The sequence below is a fragment of the Perognathus longimembris genome, chromosome 16 (assembly GCF_023159225.1).
Source record: "Perognathus longimembris pacificus isolate PPM17 chromosome 16, ASM2315922v1, whole genome shotgun sequence".
NCBI lineage: Eukaryota > Metazoa > Chordata > Mammalia > Rodentia > Heteromyidae > Perognathus > Perognathus longimembris.
In genome coordinates, this window is record NC_063176.1 from 3,944,943 (window position 1) to 3,965,515 (window position 20,573).

General features: G+C 39.3%; 1 long non-coding RNA gene across 1 annotated transcript in view; it reads right to left on the reverse strand.

Moving 5' to 3' along the window:
• Window positions 1-12,230, reverse strand: part of LOC125364872 — a 28,378-nt gene extending 16,148 nt beyond the window's left edge. Inside the window, exons 1-2 of the long non-coding RNA XR_007213582.1 lie at window positions 12,186-12,230; window positions 9,617-9,619 (exon numbers count right to left, since the gene is read on the reverse strand). This is a non-coding gene — a long non-coding RNA (uncharacterized LOC125364872). The remainder of the gene's footprint in view (window positions 1-9,616; window positions 9,620-12,185) is intronic.
• Between the last annotated feature and the right edge of the window lie 8,343 nt (window positions 12,231-20,573).

Genomic DNA, 20,573 nt, shown 5'->3' on the forward strand with positions numbered 1-20,573 from the left:
GGTTCTAAATACTTAGTAAGTGGGCTATTGTGTTCCTCTGCTAAGAATATCATAGATATTTCCTATTTATTAAAATGAGGGAAATCATGCAACATATATTTCTTTGGGCCTGGATTGCTTTACTTAATATATTTTTTTCTGGTCTTTTCATTTCCTTAAGAAAGGGGCAATGCCATTCTCTCTGGCAAAAGCATAGATCTCCCTTTTTGATCCATTCGTCTACTGAAGGGCATCTGGGTTTGTTCCATATCTTAGTATGCTAGTTGGAAGTAAGAGATTCTTATTATATCTTGTATGCAGTTATTTCTATTTCTTTCTGTTTTAGGTTTCTGTACTCTTTTTCTTGTATATCAGCTTATCTGGAAGTGCAATGGAACCATAGAAACAGCCAGACAAAAGATGAAATAATGATATTTACTGGAAACTATGTTGGCAATGAACTTTACAACGTGGGGTTAAGAGGGAAAAATGGGGGAGGGGTAACAGTATTCAAGGAGAAATGTATTCATTACCTTACTTATGTAGCTGCAACAACCCTATTCATCACCTTTATAATAAAATATTAAAATATATTCCAATCTTTGTGTATCTACTAAAAAAGAACCATTTCTATGTTTCAAATGTGGCATTAATTTGATGGCTTAGGCATGTGACCCAGGAGTGGATTTCCTTCATGCTACTGTGCATAGCAAAAAATAGTTATTCATGCTAAGTAAATTATTTTCCTATTAGAATCAATGAAACAAAAAATGGGGGAACTGACAAAAATACCGTTATATGTATGACTGTCTACGGAGTACTTGAGGCTGCAAGGGACAAGCATTGTTCCTGATTTTAGGGTCTTACTATATAGTTCTTGCCTTATAAGATTACACCAACCATCTCTTGCCCAAAAGAGAGTTAGTTCTAAGAACCTGACAGGGAGAAGCAAGTTTAAAACTGGTAATGCAATTTCAAGATAGTGTTATAAGCATACCCACATATTTTTGTCTCTGAATAAAGGTTTTACAAAAAAGTCATGTATAGACTGAAGAATGCTCCCATAGCAAATCAAATGTTATATCTGAGACAAATTAAGGAAACCCTTAAATATCTGCAGAATAACATCGAGGTAGAATGGAAGAGTAACGCCGGCCAATTTGTTTCTTCAGGAAGCCCTGTTGAGGTTCTTCTCTTGATTCTGGATTTGTTTGGAATGTCCATATAAATTATCACTTTTCCCTTATACATCATCCAGCACTGATAATAATCCCAGAACACTTAGTGCAGCAGAGTTACTAATCACCTTTAATATTTATGTCATCATAGAATTTGATCAGTTTCTCTCTATTTTTCTTGTTCTGGAACTAACACAATTGTATAAAGAAAAGTATTTTCCAGTGTGATTAATTGTACAAGTTTGATGATAATTTATTTAGATTAGAGCAACGTATGCATTACATTTCCTTATTTATAACATCCACTTGTTTCCACAAAGGGAACCATCAATAAATATGGATGTATGGATTAAAAAAAAAGATACCAGGTACATGTTCCTACTATCAAGAACATAAATATGGGATCATATGCTCAAATAATAGCAAAATGTGGTTATTATTATTCTCAAGTAAAGAATATCCTTTCCCTAAATATGTCACAAAAAGAAATCATTAGTTTTTTGAAAAATTCTGATGACTCACTGAAAAGAATGAGAGCATGTCTTGAGTCCACACTTTACATTTGAGGTTTGATTTCAATTTAAAAATGTCATGAGTCAAAAGCTGAGCAAAATTATGATTGAGTTATTCTAATAATAATCAGCGAATCTCGATTTCCAGCCTAACTATAATAGCCAAGTTTTAATGAAGGCACTAAATCATCAAGTGGAAATATCATGTGAAGTGTTAAGATTTTCTCTTAAAAAGCAAAGAACCTTGAAACTCTAAAGAAAAAACCCAACAAGACAAAACAATGGACGTTAAAGCACTTACATTATCTTTACATAGTAATGCAAGGGATCCCGTTCACCAACTTATGAGTACAACAACATTCTTAAAGTTTTGTCTTAATGTAATTCAACTGTTTCATAAGTAGGTCATGTTTGTTATTATGTAAACTTTATCTTCCTTTCTCCTCCCTCACTCTCTTCATCTTCTCTTTCTTCATTCTCTGTGTCATTCTTCTTAGTGGTGCTAGAGCTTGAACTACAGGCATTCTACTTTTCAAAACTGAACAACATCTCAGCTGACCATTTGATTTTTTTAAGAAGCTGTAGAATAGCAACTTTCTATTTAAAAATGGGAATAATTGTTGATATTGAGGAATTGTTTTTTCTCAGCCAAAATGGAGTAGAAGTAGAATTAAATTAATTTGGATGGTTACTAAAAGTAAAGTCAAATATAAGAAGAGAATTTGAATATATGATATAATAATGAGAATAATAAATATAAGAATATGATGTAAATATCATCATAAGACTATGATTAGGAAAAGAGCGACACATGGACATAAGAGTCTGGGGGCATGAAAAATTGGCAAGGTCACTGAGTTCTAGGGAATCAAGTGATTTTCTATGTGAGATATTGAAGTAATCAGTGTATAGAAGAAAAATTGATGCTGATCAAGATGCACTGTAATGACAAACTGAACTGTTGAACTGAAATGCTCATGTACAACCACAAAAGAATAAAAATAACTTAACAAAACTAGACTACTGAAATTAGTGATATGAAAAATTGGGATGTCACTTTACATTTATGATTTGTTTGTCAGCAAGCACCATTCCATTTTCTTCCATTTTATGATTGTGGAATTGTTCACAAGATTCAGTACAGGACATCTGAGGCTGTTTCCCTTTCTTTCTGGTAGATAATTGGAAATACACAAACTGTCCGGCCTGGACTAGTTTTAAACTATGAGCCTCAGATCACAGCCTCTTGAATCTGATAAAAATATAGGCTTGAGCATCTGTGCATGGTGTTTAGGGCGATTTCCATTCTACAAGGGAGCGGTGTGATTTCCCCAAGGTATTTTAGGTTTCCAGTGTGGTGAATGGTGCTAGTGGCACCTGCCTAATTGACTTAGAAACTAAGAAATCTCTAACTAGAGTATAGTATATGCTTGTAAATGAATCCTGAATTTCAGTAAAATATTCTGATTCTATGTACACGAAGAGTGGTTAGGATCTGATGATACGTATTTCCTATGAATCTATGTCTTGGGCTTTGTATTGCCCTGATATCTGCTAAGAGACAATTTTTCTTATTCAGTGCTTCTAGCGCACCTTTTTTCTCAAATTTTTATTATCAAACTGATGTACAGAGAGGTTACAGTATCATACGTTGGGCATTGGATACATTTCTTGTACTCTTTGTTGCCTTGTCCCTCATGCCCCCCACCCTCCCCCCTTTCCCTCCCCCCCCAAGTGTTCAGTTCACTTACACCAAACAGTTTTGCAAGTATTGCTTTTGTAGTTATTTCTCTTTTTTTTACCTTGTGTCTCTCAAATTTGGTATTCCCTTTGAATTTCCTACTTCCAATAGCAGTAAACACGGTTTCCAATATACTCAGATAAGATTACAGAGATAGTGTAGGTACAACCATAGGAAGGTGATACAAGAACATCATCAATAATAGAAACTACGCATACACATAGGACGTTGAAAGTAGTTACAACTGTGATATATCAATTGTTTCCATAACATGGAGTTCATTTCACTTAGCATCATCTTATGTGTTCCTAAGGGTATAGCTATTGGGCCTTGTGATGCTCTGCTATGGCTTGCCTAAACCTGTACTAATTATTCCCAATAAGGGAGGCCATAGAGTCCATGTTTCTTTGGGTCTGGCTCACTTCACTTAGTATAACTTTTTCCAAGTCCTTCCATTTCCTTACATGTAATATGACCCCATTCTAATGGTTAATTTCCAGTTGATGGTGAGTTAAATATTTATTCTATCTCTAAAATTGTCCTTTCATAGGGGACATGTGGTTTTGATCTGTCTGTTTGGTGTTGCCTAAACACTAAAGTACAAGGAAAGAAGTATAGAAGATGAGGGATACAGGGAAGAAAAAATATACCCTCTTGATTTTATTCATAATAAATATTGGAAATAATTACACTATTTAAAAATAACTTCAACCTGACTTATTTTAATACTTTAGTATGTTTTGCTTCACGTTTGCACAAATTCACATTCGATTATGAACAGGGAATTGTCTTGGAGATATATTTGTTTTGTGAATGCTAATAATGTGTTAAGTGAATAAACAATGATGAGACTAAAAAAATTAAGATTTGTTGATTTAATTCAAGCCTTTTATTCATAAAAGGTATTACAATATTTACAAGGAAAGGATAAACTATCCCTCACTTCGTGATAGTTTGTCAATCAACTATCTGCCTTAGTGTTTAGATTTTAAAGTATTACATAAACCCGCACAATTGGGTTACTTAATTTTTCTTCTCCACCTCCAAATTTGGGGGGAAGTTATTAAACAGTGGAATAAATGTGATTGAGAAAACATGTGATCTCTGAATAGGGCCAAGAGAAAGTACTGCCAAGTCTTGTTGAATGATTGTCTACTTCTGTAAAACACATTTAGTATATCATGTAGATAACTATTTAAGGTATCTATCTTCTAGTCCTTATTGTCTGAATACTTTTTCCCCTTTGTGTACGTTTTATCCTGCCATTTCCTCACTTTCTTGGTATTATTTACACAGCTTTAGCTTCACTGGTTCTTGCTCATCTCGGACTCATTACCTGAGTCCCTGTCATCCTTCTTGCACTGGTCTTTTCGTGCTCCTCACCCAGAGCAGCTATAAAATTAAAATGTGTGTGATTCTCATTTTTTTTCCCTTGAAAATGGTAAATCTTCAGTTGTAAGAGGCTGAACTGTTCCAGATGGTTCTTTGTCCCTTACCTGCTGATGTGCGCTAATGGTTACTTGGCCCCTAGCACTTGGCTGTTTCTTAAACCTCTGAATTTTCTACCTTTCATTGCCAAGCCATGCTACTCTAGTTTATTCAAAGTGTTCTCTTAGAACATAGTTTTGCCTTCTTTCCTGGCTCAATTCCATCCATAAATACACTGATTAGTATGATTCAAAATTGGGAAAGTGTCCTAAGGAAATGCCATATTCATTGCACAATATGGAATGCACTTTACTGAGAAAATGAAAAGAAACTGTTCTTTGGGATATACAAGTTGCTTTTGTGTTCATTTTCTAAGAAATCATACTTTTTTTGCCTGGGGCCTTAGCAAGTGAGCTAAAACACAATGGCACATTGGGAAGCCAAGGCATTTCCTAGTTCCTTACGACACTGCTATCACTTGATCAGTTCTCTCCTGCCTTCCTCCTTGCTCAATGTGAACACAACCTTGGAATCAATATCAGATGGACACTTCCAATACACAGTAGGCATTGAGTTGTCCAAGTGTCAAGACATGTGACAATTAGGTGTGTCCTTCCTCCCCACATAGAGTATGCTATGAATTCACCGTACTTTATGAAGCATAATTAGTTAGGCTTGTATTATATACTTGTATCAAAAGGGGGCATTTATCTGTTAGAGCCAGTGAACAGAGATGATTATGAGAATCAATAATATAAAATGTATATATTCATGAGTCATATATAATTAATATTATGTATGACATTTATGAGTATTAGTCACTAAATAGACAAAGAAACAAGGCCACTGCTCTTTTAAATACTGATGTATATAGGCACTATATAATAAGTCTCCATAACCTTTGGAATGTTGTCAGGGTCCAATGATCAATTCTCTACAGGCCTCCAACAGGGTGCTATTCCGGCCCCCTGTCAAGAACAGGTGTGGGCCCTGGGACTGGAGGCATGGAAAGGGTTCGAGGAGGGCCCCTCCGAGCCCCCATAACAGGAATTCCTCAAAGGGCTATGGAGGACCTTGCCACCTTTATTGACAGGGTAGAAAAGAGCCTCCAAAGGAACTTCCCTCCTGGGCCCCTGCGGGACCAGTTTGTTAAGATGTTGGTTTGGGAGGGAATGACCGCATAACTCAGCCTGTGCAGGGATGAAGGATAGATCTATGGAAAGGTGGATAGTTGCCACCAATGATGTTGGTAGTCAGGCGCACCAGTCACAGTCGCTGGCTGCGGCCTCACAGGCCCAGATGGCTTCGTGGGCCCTTGCCACTTGCTGCACACTAAATAGACAAAGAAACAAGGCCACTGCTCTTTTAAATACTGATGTATATAGGCACTATATAATAAGTCTCTTGCCACTTGCTGCACACAAGGGGGTCTATTTTAGGTGTGGCCCCCAAGGCCGCTTTAAGAGGGAGTGTCCCACAGGCCGAGTAAAACCTGGTGCCTCGCAAGGACATCCCTCAGGCCAGGCTAAGAGGCAACCTAAATCACTCTGCCCCTGGTGCAGGAAGGGACATCATTGGCAAAGGTAGTGTAGGTCCAAATTTGTCATCGAGGGGAAGCCTTTCAACTGGTAGCGGGGCGCCCTCCAGCCCTGTCACCCAAAGGAGGCGACCAGTCCAGTGACCCAGCTGGGGTCTACTGGACAGTCCCAATAGTCCTGGGAGTTAGGCCAAAATAGACATCTTTATAGCAGGGAAAAGGTTCTGATGCTTGATTGGCACTGGAGCAGACCGGACAATATTTAGAAAAGGGGAGATTCCCCCACAATGGAGGCTGATCCCTGGGCCTCCGTTGTTGTGGGGGGGCGGGTGGTGCTAGGTCTGAGGAAACCAGGGACTGGGTTACCTGGAGGGATGTAGATGGTAGTCAGTGAGAAGTATGCCCCCTGGTGGCTTCTGGCTTAACAGCTTATCTGCTGGGACAGGATATTTTGGGGGAACCTGAGGCCTTTATCACCACAGATCGAGGCCTATCAGGTAACTTTAGCAACTATCAGGGAGTTCCTCGTTTTGAGGCCAAGAGGCAGAGGGTTCCCCTTCCCCTTTGAGCCCTCACCCCCAATCATAGGGGCCACTGTTCCTACTGTCCCTGCCATCCAATGGCTCCCACACCCCCTGGTATGGGTGGAACAGTGGCCACTCCCCCTATACAAACTGGAAAAATTAAAAGAAATAGTATCAGAACAATTGACCCTAAGACATATTAGATCCTTGTTAAGTCCTTGGAACAGTCCTGTATTTGTTATACAAAAGGCTTCAGGTAAATGGAGAATGTTACAGGACCTAAGAAAAATTAATGAGGGGATGGTTTCCGCAGGCACCCCTTTGCAAGGGCTGCTGTGGATCCCCTCCATTCCTTGGAATCTGACTCTTATTGTAATAGACATCAAGGATTTCTTCTTTCCCATTCCTCTTAACCCACAGGACTGCGAGAAGTTTGCTTTCTCTATCCCCTCAGTTAACTACCAGGGGCCAGACCAAAGATATGAGTGGGTGGTACTACCTCAGGGCATGGCTAACAGTCTGGCCTTCTGTCATCATTATGTGTTGCAAGTCTTACAAGCCCTTCAGGGCCAATCAGATATTATTTTATATGTTTATATGGATGACATCATTATTGGGGCAGCGGACGCCCAAATGTTGGGTGCCGCCTGTAAGAAACTTCAGACACTCTTACAAAGGGGAGGATTGAATAAATCCGATGACAAGGTTCAGACTTTACCTCCCTTTATGATTCTGGGGACTGAGCTTGGCTAGACTCTGTTTGCCCCCTTAAACCTCAATTATCCTTCCAGTCATCCTATACTTGGGTGGAGTTACAAAAACTGTTAGGTGAGATTAATTGGTTAAAGCCTTGGCTTCACCTGCCTACAGAGATCTGTTTCTGCTTTTTTGACTCTTTAAAGGATGAAGCCCTCACTGATGTTATTACTGTAATTCCATCACATCAATAATATTTCAAAATATTCAGACTGCCGTAAATATGGCACAATTGGCTCATTATAGGCCTGAATGGCCCCTTTGTCTTTGGATTCTTCCTGTCTCAGAGCTTTCCTCAGCAGCTATTACTCAGTCGGGTGAGCCTCTCCAATGGGTACATGCATCAGTAGGAGGGGCTCCCAGGGTTTACTCCCAGCTAGGCCAGCTAGCTGACCTGGTAATTAAGGGCAGGGATATTTCCCTGAGACATTATGGGTGGGATCCTGATGTGCTAGTTATTCCCTACAGGCTGTCAGATTTTTAGTGGGTCAAAAGAAATCATAAATGGGTATCTAGTGCCTTAGAGGTTTTCATGGGGAAGTTTGACTGCCATTACGGCACTTCAAGATGAGTAATCTCATTTTCGAGGTTACAGTGGACTCTCCCCATACTTTTCTCTACCAAACCTCTTACTAAAGCTGGAAATGTGGGCTGGGAATATGGCCTAGTGGCAAGAGTGCTTGCCTCCTACACATGAAGCTCTTGGTTTGATTCCCCAGCACCACATATATGGAAAACGGCCAGAAGGGGCACTGTGGCTCAGGTGGCAGAGTGCTAGCCTTGAGTGGGAAGAAGCCAGGGACAGTGCTCAGGTCCTGAGTCCAAGGACCAGGACTGGCCAAAGAAAAAGAAAAAAGCTGGAAATGTTTTCACTGATGGAGGAAAAGCGGGATCTGCCGCAATGATATACTCCACCTCCTCCCCTGCCAATAGAGAAGAGGGCACCCACTACTTTGAGCCAGTTACAGGGTCTGCACAGTTTAAGGAGCTGTATGCAGTTGCCCTGGCACTAACCCATGTCCAGCAGCCAATGAACCTGTTTTCTGACAGTTTGTATGTAGGTTATTTGTTACCAACCCTAGTGTCCTCATACATTAAACTACATAAAAATCCAATTACTCCCTTAATGATACGAGGCCGGTCTTTTCTAAAGGAATGGGCTGAGCCTACTTTTTTACATCTTCTCTGAGGACATCAGGAACTGCCTGGAATCTGGTACGAGGTAATCAAATGATTGATCAGCTGGCCACTAATGGGACTATTGAAGCCACAGCCAGTGCACAGCCTCAAAATTTTCAAATGGCTCAAGGACTCCATGAGCTTATGCATCTAAATTTGAGAGGGTTACATCAAAGATTCCCCTTGGTTCCTACAAAGGACTTAAAATAAATCATAAGGACATGCAAATCATGTATGCCATTTGTGCAGGTCCGCCTTTGCAATCTCTTGGAGTTAACGCCAGAGGCCTTAACCTAATGTTATCTGGCAAACTCTTGTAACCACTATGCTCCATTTGGAAAATTACAATATTTATTTATATCCATAGACACCCACTCACAATCCTCTTGGGCAACTGCCCATTCAGGTGAAAGGGCCGGGCATGCTGGAAGCCATTTCCTACAATGTTTTGCCATCCTGGGGCTACCCCTACAGATAAAGACAGACAATGGGCCTTGCTTTATAAGCAAGCCATTGCAAAGATTTTTTCAAATATGGAATATTAAACACTCCACTGGAATACCGTAAAATCCAAGGGGTCAAGCCATAATCGAGAGGCATAATAAGACCCTAAAGGACCAATTAATAAAACAAAAAGGGGGAAGCACCCCCATGACCAGTTAAGAACAGCCATGTTTACATTAAATATTTTAAATTTCTCCAAAGACCAATCTCTGATGGCTTTTCAGAGGCATTGGTCAAATCAGACACCTTATTTAAATGTGGAAGTCTGATGGAAGGACCCCCTTACTGGATCATGGCAAGGTCCTGACTCGTTTATTAGCATGGGAAGGGGCTTTGGATGTGTTTCCTGATTGGGGAACCAAGCCCAATTTGGGTACCTGCTAGAGACCTAAAATACTGTTCACCAGAATAACTACCCAAGAGCACTCTCTCTCTTGAGGTATGCTTCCTTGTTTGTTCTCTCTAGGAATGAAAAAGACCATGGTGGATTTCTTCCTGCTCCTTTCTGGAACACAGGAAAGCTTCCTGTGTGTATCAGCAACTGTGGACAACAATGGAGGCAGCCAGCCTCCCTTCCTTCCAGTCACCTGGCCCTACTGCCTTGTTGGAAGCTATCTTGATGTCTTTTATGGTGCAATGTTTCCCTGTGGCTATGTATAGCCTACAGCTTTGCCAAAGAACTGGAATGGAGTTGCACTGTTGTTTCCCTTTTGCCTATCCCCTGTTGCTGAGTTTAGGGGTTCCCATTGGGGGTGGAGAATAGGCGTTGAGGGTCTTGGTACCTTGCTTCATGTTTACTATAAACTGTCCACTAATGATGTGTTAACTTGCTATCACCTTGGCTGCTGTGAACCCCCAGAATCGCCAGGGCCTGGACCTGCTCACCGCCAGAGAAAGTGGACTCTGCCTGCTTCTACCTCACCACCAGAGAACGGGGATGCTGCCTGATTTATCCTGAGCGGCGCCGAAACAGACTGAACTCCAATTTTCCCTAGACTGAGATAAATGGGTAGCTCCCTCACCTTCTCTCCCTTGTGGGAGAGATCGCCTATGATCCCTGTGTTTACATTTGCCTCTGTGTTTACTCTTGACCCTTGCTAGGGTAAATAGGCTTCCTCTATTTCTTAAGCAATGAGCCAGAGCTGTCCAGTTAATGGTGGTGCTGCCTTTAGCCAATTGGGAACCCTAGGAGGTTGGCCATGGCCCCCACCAGAATGTTCAGCCTACCAGGATGTACGGGCGTGAGGCAAAAATGACAGGGCCTCCTCTTGAGTGTCAATTCCTCCCGCGCCCAAGTTCTTCCACTGGGCTGGAAAGCCCTGCAGGTAGGTTTTCCTGAAGAGCTAGAGTGGTAGCCAATGACAAGTAAGATCTCCAGAGGGGAGCAACCTAAGACAGGCACACTCTCAAGTAGGGTGGCCTCCTGCTAATTAAAAACAAAAGGGGGAAATGTGAGGCATGCCTTGCATCAATAAGAAGCTATTAGTTGGCCCCGCCTCTTTTCCCAGGGCTGGGGCCTTGTGGCTGTTACACCAGAATCCAGAAGGGCGGTCCCAGCTGGCCCCGCCTGTCTTCCGGCCCTGTGGCCATGTGTGCCTAAGATGGCTCCTGGTGATGAACCAACAGGCGGTCCTGTGGGCTGTGACATAGAATTAGGCCACCACTTAGGATTGGTCCCTCTGCCCTCCACCCTTGATGGACAGCTCAGGCCGCTCTTCACAGTCCCTAGATAGGTACACATACCCTTCCCCTTCTTGCCCCTCTCTGACCCATTTAAGAGTGGTTCCCTCCTCCCAATGAAGTGAGACTTAACACTGACTGGCTCCCGGACTGTCTGTGCATCCTCCTGTAAAAGGGGGGGCTGGGTGTGGGCAGTCAATCTACCCTTTCCTCTTCTTGGATCGCCTGGTTGGTGCATGTTTTCCAGTGTCTCCCGCATGTCAGGAGAGCACGGGAGGCTAAAAACCCCAACAGTTATTCACCGTCAGTCTACAGTATCGATTATTATTTTTATTAAAACATTAATTTCATAACAAGTAAGTTTGTATACAAAGGCTTTATGTTATGTTTTGCTCACTGAAGCAAAAAATACTCCTTAGATATTTAGGTTTTACCCAGAATGTCAGGAAGGTTAACAATTAGTTATAATCAAGTAGGATCATACACAGTCAAATAGTTCTGAGTTGAAATGATATCTTAAGCATCACCAATATGAACTTGAAGAAGGTACTTAACTTTTTGGTATCTTGTTCTCATGTATGTATAAAATGAAAGAAAGAACATCCTCATGTTGTCTTTTGGAAAATTATACAAGATAATACCTATAAATTACATAGTACCTAGTGTTGGGATAGTAAAAAAATAGCAATCACCACTATTATAACTATTATAACACTGTTGGCGACAGTGCAAATGTGTCCAACTTCTCTGCAGTGTGGAAGTTCTTCAAAAGGCTAAACATAGAGCTCCCCTACGGCCCAGAAACCCCACTTTGGGGCATTTACCCAAACTATTACAAACAAAACCACACTAAAGATACCAGCACAACTATGCTTATCACAGCACAATTTACCATTGCTAAAATATGGAACCAACCCAGATACCTCCCAGTAGATGAGTGGATCAAGTAATGTGGTACATATACACAATGGAACTCTATGCTTCCATCGGAAAGAATGGCATGGCCCAATTCATGAGGAAAGGAGAAGATTTGGAGAAAACATCATACTAAGTGAAGTGAGCCAGACCCAAAGAAACATAGACACTATGGTTTCCCTCATTGGAAATAATTAATACTTGACTAGGATAGTCCTAGCAGAAGATCATAATAGCTCAATTGCTATGTACATATGAACATGTAAGATGATGCTAAGCGAAATGAACTTCAAGTTATGAAAACATGTGGTTCATCATTGTTGTTATTTTCAATATGCCCTATGAAATTATGTCTTATTCTTTTGTCTTTTTTCTCCATGGTTTTACCCCTGTTGGCACTATACCTGATTTTGGTACCCTGGGTATTGTTTGAACATCTATTGGAAACAGGGAAGGGGAACATCAAAATGCAGAGACAAAGGATGAAAGGCCAACCAATGCAACAGTAACACTTATAAGACAATACACTGTACATCAACTGTACAACTCAGTGGAGGGTAGGGAGGTAATTGGGGAGGCGGAGAAGGTGGGAGAAAAATGAGGGAGGACATATTAAGTTTGATAAGAAATATACTCCCTCTACACCTCTGTACAATAAATAAATAATAAATTAATGAATTGGTAAAATAAAAAATAAATAAAGGGATATTATCAGGTAACTAAATCTTCATGATATTTTACAAAATTATAGTGGTAGTTTTACTGAGATTTCGCCTATGCTAGCCATTCAGATATGCAAAATTCCTTGTTCTAGTGTCACTCATAATCTGAATATCTTCATCACAATTCCACTGCTTTGACTCATTCTGGAAATGATTTCAGTGTAGAAAATTAACAGTAGCCTTCAAAAAGAAAGACTGGAGGGGAAGAGCTAGAAACTAGTTAAGATAAGGATTCTTTACTGAAGACAGAGAGGTGGGATGTTCAGGGTAGCCAGATCACATGGGCTCACTTTAGTTGTGTTTAAAAGTGATAGGTTGTTTTCTAGAATTGCCTCTTAGGTGAGTACAGCAATATAATTTACAAAATCAAGATTATGAAGTTTCACTAGCTGGAAAAGCTGAGATATACATGAGCAAATCCAAGCAAATCATTTCCTGTTATCATTCTGAACTACTTTATGTTTTGAACTTGGATTTAGGCCACAAATAGTGAACTGAAATTTTATTCACTAGGATATATGTATACATATAAAAGATGTAGAGTGTTCCAGATTCACACTGAAAATGTACTGACATCAAAAGACATGAGAAAAATTTAATTACAAGCTCAGGTACTTAATCTGAACAAGACTGTAATGAAACAAAGATTTCTAGTCTGGGTTTCTTAAATATCAACAGGTTTTGTTCAGATATGTTATTTGTCATGTGTTTATACCAGTCCTGGGCTTGAACTCAAGGTCTGTGTGATGTTCTTCAGCTCTTTTGCTCAAGGTGAGTCCTTTATCCTTTGAACCACAACTCTACTTCTGGCATTTGGTAGTTAATTGGATATAAGCATCAAATGGACTTTCTTGCCCAGGCTGGCTTATTTTTATAACAATAAATTTCCTTATCAAGAACATTTCCTTTCTCTTCTTTACTTGGTGTTTTTATACCACAGATAGTTTAACTTGTTTTTCCCTTCCACTAATATAAATCAAACCATGTCCTTCTCTAATGTACTCTGTCTAATCGAAAGGTGAAACTTAGCCGGCATACCTGAAAAATGTAGTAGTGCAATAAGATTAATAATTGCTCATACCTCGACATTGTTTATGCCTTTACTTTTGGAGTCTGGAAGAAAGCTAAGTTCTAAGACAAAAGAAATTTAGTCTGCCAGTGCAGTTACCTTTGCTAATCTCTTTACTTTGAAACTGTACAGGTAAACAATATAATGAAAATAGTCCATGTTGCTTCTGGAGTTGTAAATAATACATTTTTATTGTATCTGTTAATTGATTCCAGTAAGACAGTGCCAATGTAAACATCACAGGTAATATTAAATGCAGTATGGTGTTTGGAACCTAATTGTTCTGAGTACATAGCTTTCTTTTTCCTACCAATTTACTTAAAGTGTGTTTTTTCTCCTGTATTACTTATTTCTCTCCAATTCTTGTTTGTTTAGTTGTAACAATACTGGCATTAAAAGAATCACAAAAAATGTACAAAACTAATGTATGAACAAGCTTGCAGCTTTGTAGTAATAAATACCCCTGCTGTCATTGTAAGTATCTCTTCAGTGATTGGTATTGCATCCACTATGTCATCAGATTGTGACAGTTCTTATTTGAAAGGAAAATAAATGGGCAAGAACAATTACATGAGCTGTTATTAAACATTGGAAAGCTGAACTTTCAATCTAGCTGCTAAAAAAAATCCCCAAACCATAATCTTTATCATTAGCATTGTTAATGAGAATGTATGTATGTATATATGTATGAATATATGTACATATATGTATATATGTATATGCATACATATATATTCTCCTTTATGTTGAAAAAAATGTCACACTTCAAGTGAAATATCTTTCTAGCTATGCTATGTCCATTGCCATGCAGAAACTCCTCAGTTTGGTGCAATACTGTTGATCAAGGCTTTTTCTGACTTGTTATGTTTCTGAATCTTTACTTAGGATGTTTTGATCTGGGCCAACGAACCCTAGTGTTTCCCCTATCCCTTCCTGTAATATTACATTGTTGTCTTTAATCCAGTTCCCAACGGCTCAGTAGCTAGATGTATATCACCTCATACAATGATGCTGTTCAAAATGGACTCCAAGACATGGAAGCAAGAGGTTTTTTTTTTCAATGTACTGTATACAGTTAATTTTTTTTTTCTTTATTTCCCCCTGTGGTTGATTCCTTGATGACACTTTAAAAAATTTGCGTTCTCTTTGTCTCCTATATAAGTTCACCTACTTGGGGAAGGGAAGGGAAATAACAGACATATTGGTACAAAGATGAAACAATTTAACAGTGATCCTCTCCAGACACTACATTGGAAATGAACTTCACAACCATGTGGGGCCAGGGGCAAGGAGGGGAAACGTTGGAGAAGATGAGGCAGGGCATCACTGTTTGAAGGGAAATGTACTCATTACCTCACTTGCATAAATGTTACTAACCTCTCTGCACAGTACATTTACAATAAAATATTAATTAAGAAATAAAAATGTGTTGAGGCAGCTAATATTAGGAATAGATAAAATACTGACATAAACAGGTCAAACAATTGAGTTGATATTGAGTCCAGATTTTTAAAGGATATGAAAAATGGCAGGCTAACCTGAAGTTGGTTGACTTGTTGGACTTGCAAAATAATTGCTTTAGTGCTACACAAACTGGGCAAAGGAAGTGGCTAAAGGAAAGGTTATGTTAATTTATCCTAAAAATATAAAAAATAGAAATAACAATAGCAGACAAAAGCATATGCTTTAATTTTATTGCTTTAAGAAATGAAGAGCAGTTCATTAGAATCAAGAAAAGAATCAGAGTGAACAGTTGGAGACTAAGATTCTTAATCTGGCACAGATTGAGACAGGCAAATAGCACAAAGTGCTGAGAATAGACTCATTTGTGGTCTTCATTCTGAGTAGTGCTTTTGATAATTCTACTGAAACATGATTGAAGTATGATGTGATAGTGAGGAGCAAACACAAATTGTGACTGAATCGTTGATTCAAACCTGAACAGAAAGAGAGAAGAAGAGAAGCTCTTCAAATCTTATTTACAAAAACATTCATAGTCTGCTTTGGTACTTAGTACCCATATAGTAGTGAATATTTTTCACAGTAGTGAGTGAATTACACTAGTGAATATTTGTTCAAACACATATCTCTGACAGCATAGAAATATTAAGTGTTCAACATTTGATTACGTTTAATTATGAAGCTTCTGCAATTTAAGTTGCTTTATGATTTTCAGTAATATATATCATCATCCTATTTATGATAGTGTAGAGAGCACATCCACAGTTGTCTCTCACATAATACCCTAACCTCCTATCCCTGGAGTAAATATCTCCTGTTATTACCTAATGCTTAGAAGAGAATGTTCAGATGTCTACTTAATTAGTAAGAAGTGAGAAATCTATCCAATGAACATGATGAAATGCATCTCAAAGCAAGTGAAATGGCTTCATCTTTCAACGATGGTTGAGGAGTCTTCACTTTTTTAAAAAACTGTATTTTTATGTGAATAAATATTTGATAATTCCTAGACATTGAAATAGTGAATGTTTCAAAAGGGCCTTTACTCACCCCAGATGTCCCTTTGGAGGCCTTGGGAGAAACAGGTCTTCTGGGGGAATAGGCTTGGGTGGACCCCAAGAGGGGGATCTTCTCCCAAGTTAATTTCGCTCTTCCTCACCACTTGTTCTATACGATCAAAGTAGCCCAGTTGAAAAGATTGGTGGTTGCCAGCCTGGGCGCAGTGCATGTCAAAGTCTCCCAGACCTTTTCGGCTTGGGGGGTCCGAGATCTCTAAACCAATGCTTTGAAGCATGAGTCTCAGTGCTTTAAGCACTGAATCCTCATGCTGAGTTAGAACCAGTGCCATCTTTTTAGGGATCCCTCACCTCAGAACCTGCTTGACTTGGCCTGCCGATAGTTTCACATCTTCGTCGTTGCCACACTTTGGGCGCCACAGGTTGGGGTCTATAGCCACCGGGCTCTCCTGACCTGTGGAAGCGATGGGGAAACATGCCCCGACCGGGTGAGCCAAGAAGAGGAAAGGGTCAACAGGCCGCCTGCACCCAGCCCTCCCTCACTGGAGGACAAACAGATGGCCTGGGAGCTAAGTCAGTGCAAAGTCTCCTTTATTGAGGTTGATCCCTTTCTTAAATAAGGCACAGGAGCCAATCAGGTCAAAGATCGGCAGGAAGGGGAGGGGTGTACATGCACCTATCTAGGGACTTTGAGGGGAGGTCTGAGCTGTCCGTCAAGGGTGGAGGGCCAAGGGACCAATTCTAAGAGGTGGCCTTATTTTATGTCACAGCCCACAGGACTGCTTCCAAGTTTACCACTAGGCGCCATCTTAGCCACATGGGGTCCCAAGGCTGGAAGGCAGGGCCAGCTAGAACCGCCTTTCCGGGTTCCACCATAATAACCACATGTGGCCCCAGAGCAGGGAAATAGGTGGGGCCAGCTAGTTGCCTCTTTCTGATGTAACATGCCCTGGCATGTCCCACAGTTATTAAAATTAAAGTCAAATATAAGTAGAGAATTTGAATATATGATAATGATAAGGAGAAGAATAAATATAAGAATATGATACAAATATCATCATAAAACTATTATTAGGAAAAGAGGTACACATGGACATAAGAGTTTGGGGGCATGAAAAATTGGCAAGTTCACTGAGCTCTAGAGAATCAGCTGATATTCTATGTGAGATATTGAAGTACTCAGTGTATAGAAGGAAAATTGACACTGATCAAGGTACAATGTAATGACAAACTGACCTGTTAAACTGAAATACTCTTGTACAACCACAAAAGAATAAAAATAACTTAACAAATCTCCACTACTGAAATTAGTGATATGAAAAATTGGGGTGTCAATTTATATTTATGATTTGTTTGCATCATTCCATTTTCTTCCATTTTATGATTGTGGAATTGCTCACAAGATCCAGTACAGTCTATCTGAGGCTGTTTCCCTTTCTTTCTGGTAGATAATTAGAGATACACAAACTGTCCTGCCTGGACTAGTTTTAAACAATGAGTCTCAGATCACAGCCTTCTGAGTCTGATAAAAATATAGGCCTGAGCATCTGTGCATGGTGTTTAGGGCGATTTCCATTCTACAAGGGAGCGGTGTGATTTCCCCAAGTTACTTTAGGTTCACAGTGTGGTGAGTGGTGCTAGTGGCACCTGCCTAATTGACTTAGAAACTAAGAAATCTCTAACTAGAGTATAGTATGTGCTTGTAAATGAATCCTGAACTTCAATAAAATGATGTGATTCTATGTACACAAAGGATGGTTAGGATCTGATGATATGTAAGAAACATAGACACTATGGTTTCTCTCATTGGAAATAATTAGTACTTGACTAGGATAGTCCTAGCAGATCACAATAGCTCAACACATATGAACATATGAACATATAATACATATGTACATATGAACATATAAGATGATGCTAAGTGAAATGAACTTCAAGTTATGGAAACAAGTGGTTCATCATTGTTGTTATTTTCACCATACCCTATGAAATTATGCCTTTTTCTTTTGTCCTTTTCTCCATGGTTTTACCCCTGATGTCACTATACCTGATTTTGGTACCCTGGCTTATTGTGTGAACATCTATTGGAACTAGGGAAGGGGAACATCAAAATGCAGACAAGGGATGAAAGGCCAACCAATGCAACAGTAACACTTATAAGACAATATGCTGTACACCAACTGTACAACTCAGGGGAGGGTGGACAGGGAACTGGGGAGGTGGGGAAGGTGGGAAAAAAACGAGGGAGGATGTAATAAGTTTGAAAAGAAATATATTCACTGCCTTATGTATATAACTCTAACCCCTCTGTACAATACATAAATAATAAATTAATGAATAGATAAAATAAAAAATAAATAAAGGGATATTATCAGGTAACTAAATCTTCATGATATTGTTCAAAATTATAGTGGTAGTTTTACTGAGATTTTGCCTATGATAGCCATTCAGATATGCAAAATTCCTTGTTCTAGTGTCACTCATCATCTGAATATCTTCATCACAATTCCACTGCTTTGACTCATTCTAGAAATGATTTATATGTAGAATATAAACAGTAGCCTTCAAAAATAAAGACTGGAGGGGGGCTGGGGATATGGCCTAGTGGCAAGAGTGCCTGCCTCATATATATGAGGCCCTGGGTTCGATTCCCCAGCACCACATATACAGAAAATGGCCAGAAGTGGCGCTGTGGCTCAAGTGGCAGAGTGCTAGCCTTGAGCAAAAAGAAGCCAGGGACAGTGCTCAGGCACTGAGTCCAAGCCCCAGGACTGGCCAAAAAATAAAAAAATAAAGACTGGAGGGAAAGAGCTAGAAACTAGTTAAGATAAGGATTCCTTTACTGAAGACTGAGCGGTGAGAATTTTGGAGTAGCCAGATCACATGGGCTTACTTTAGTTGTGTTTAAAAGTGATAGATTGTTTTCTAGAATTGCCTCTTAGGTGAGTACAGTGATATAATTTACAAAATCAAGATTATAAAGTTTCACTAGATGGAAAGACTGATATATACAGGAGCAAATCCAAGCAAATCATTTCCCGTTATCATTCTGAACTACTTTATGCTTTGAACTTGGATTTAGGCCACAAATAGTGAGCTGAAATTTTATTCACTAGGATATATGTATACATGTAAAAGATGTTGAGTGTTCCAGATTCACACTGAAAATGAACTGACAACAAAAGGCATGAAAAAAATTTAATTACAAGCTCAGGTACTTAATCTGAACAAGACCGTAATGAAACAAAGATTTCTAGCCTGGGTTTCTTAAATATCAACAGGTTTTATTCAGATAGGGTTTTTTTTTTTTTTTCGTGTGTGTATACCAGTCCTGGGCTTGAACTCAAGGTCTGTGTGATGTTCTTCATCTTTTTTGCTCAAGGTGAGTCCTGTACCATTTGAACCACAACTCTACTTCTGGCATTTGGTAGTTAATTGGATATAAGCATCAAATGGACTTTCTTGCCCAGGCTGGCTTATTATTATAACAACAAATTTCATTATCAGGAACATTTCCTTTCTCTTCATTACTTGATATTTTTATACCACAGATAGTTTAACTTGTTTTTCCCTTCCACTAATATAGATCAAACCATGTCCTTCTCTAATGTACTCTGTCTAATCGAAAGGTGAAACTTAGCTGGCATACCTGAAAAATGTAGTAGTGCAATAAGATTAATAATTGCTCATACCTCGACATTGTTTATGCTTTTTCTTTTGCAATCTGGGAGAAATCTAAGTTATAAGAAAAAAGAAACTTAGTCTGCCAATGCAGTTACGTTTGCTAATCTCTTGACTTTGAAACTGTACAAGTAAACTATATAATCAAAATAGTCCATGTTGCTTCTGGAGTTGTAAATAATACATTTTTGTTGTATCTGATAATTGATTCCAGTAAAACAGTGCCAATGTAACCATCACAGGTAATATTATATGCAGTATGGTCTTTGGAACTTAATTGTTTTGAGTTTATACCTTTCTTTTTTCTAATAACTTACTTACAGTGTGCTATTTCTCCAATGTAACTTATTCCTCTCCAATTCTTGTTTGTTTAGATGTAACAATATTGGCATCAAAAGAATCACAACAAATATACTAAAATAATGTATGAGCAAGTTGCAGTTCTCTAGTGATAAATACCCCTGCTGTCATTGTAAGTATCTTTTCAGTGATTGGTATTGCATCTACTTTGTCACCAGTTTGATGTAATACTGTTGATCAAGGCTTTCTCTGACTTGTTGTGTTTCTGGATCTTTACTTAGGAAGTTTTGATCTGGGCTAAGGAGTCCTAGTGTTCCCCTATGCCTTCCTATCGTATTTTCTGGGTATCTGATCTTACATTGATGTCTTTAATCCAGTTCCCAATGGCTCA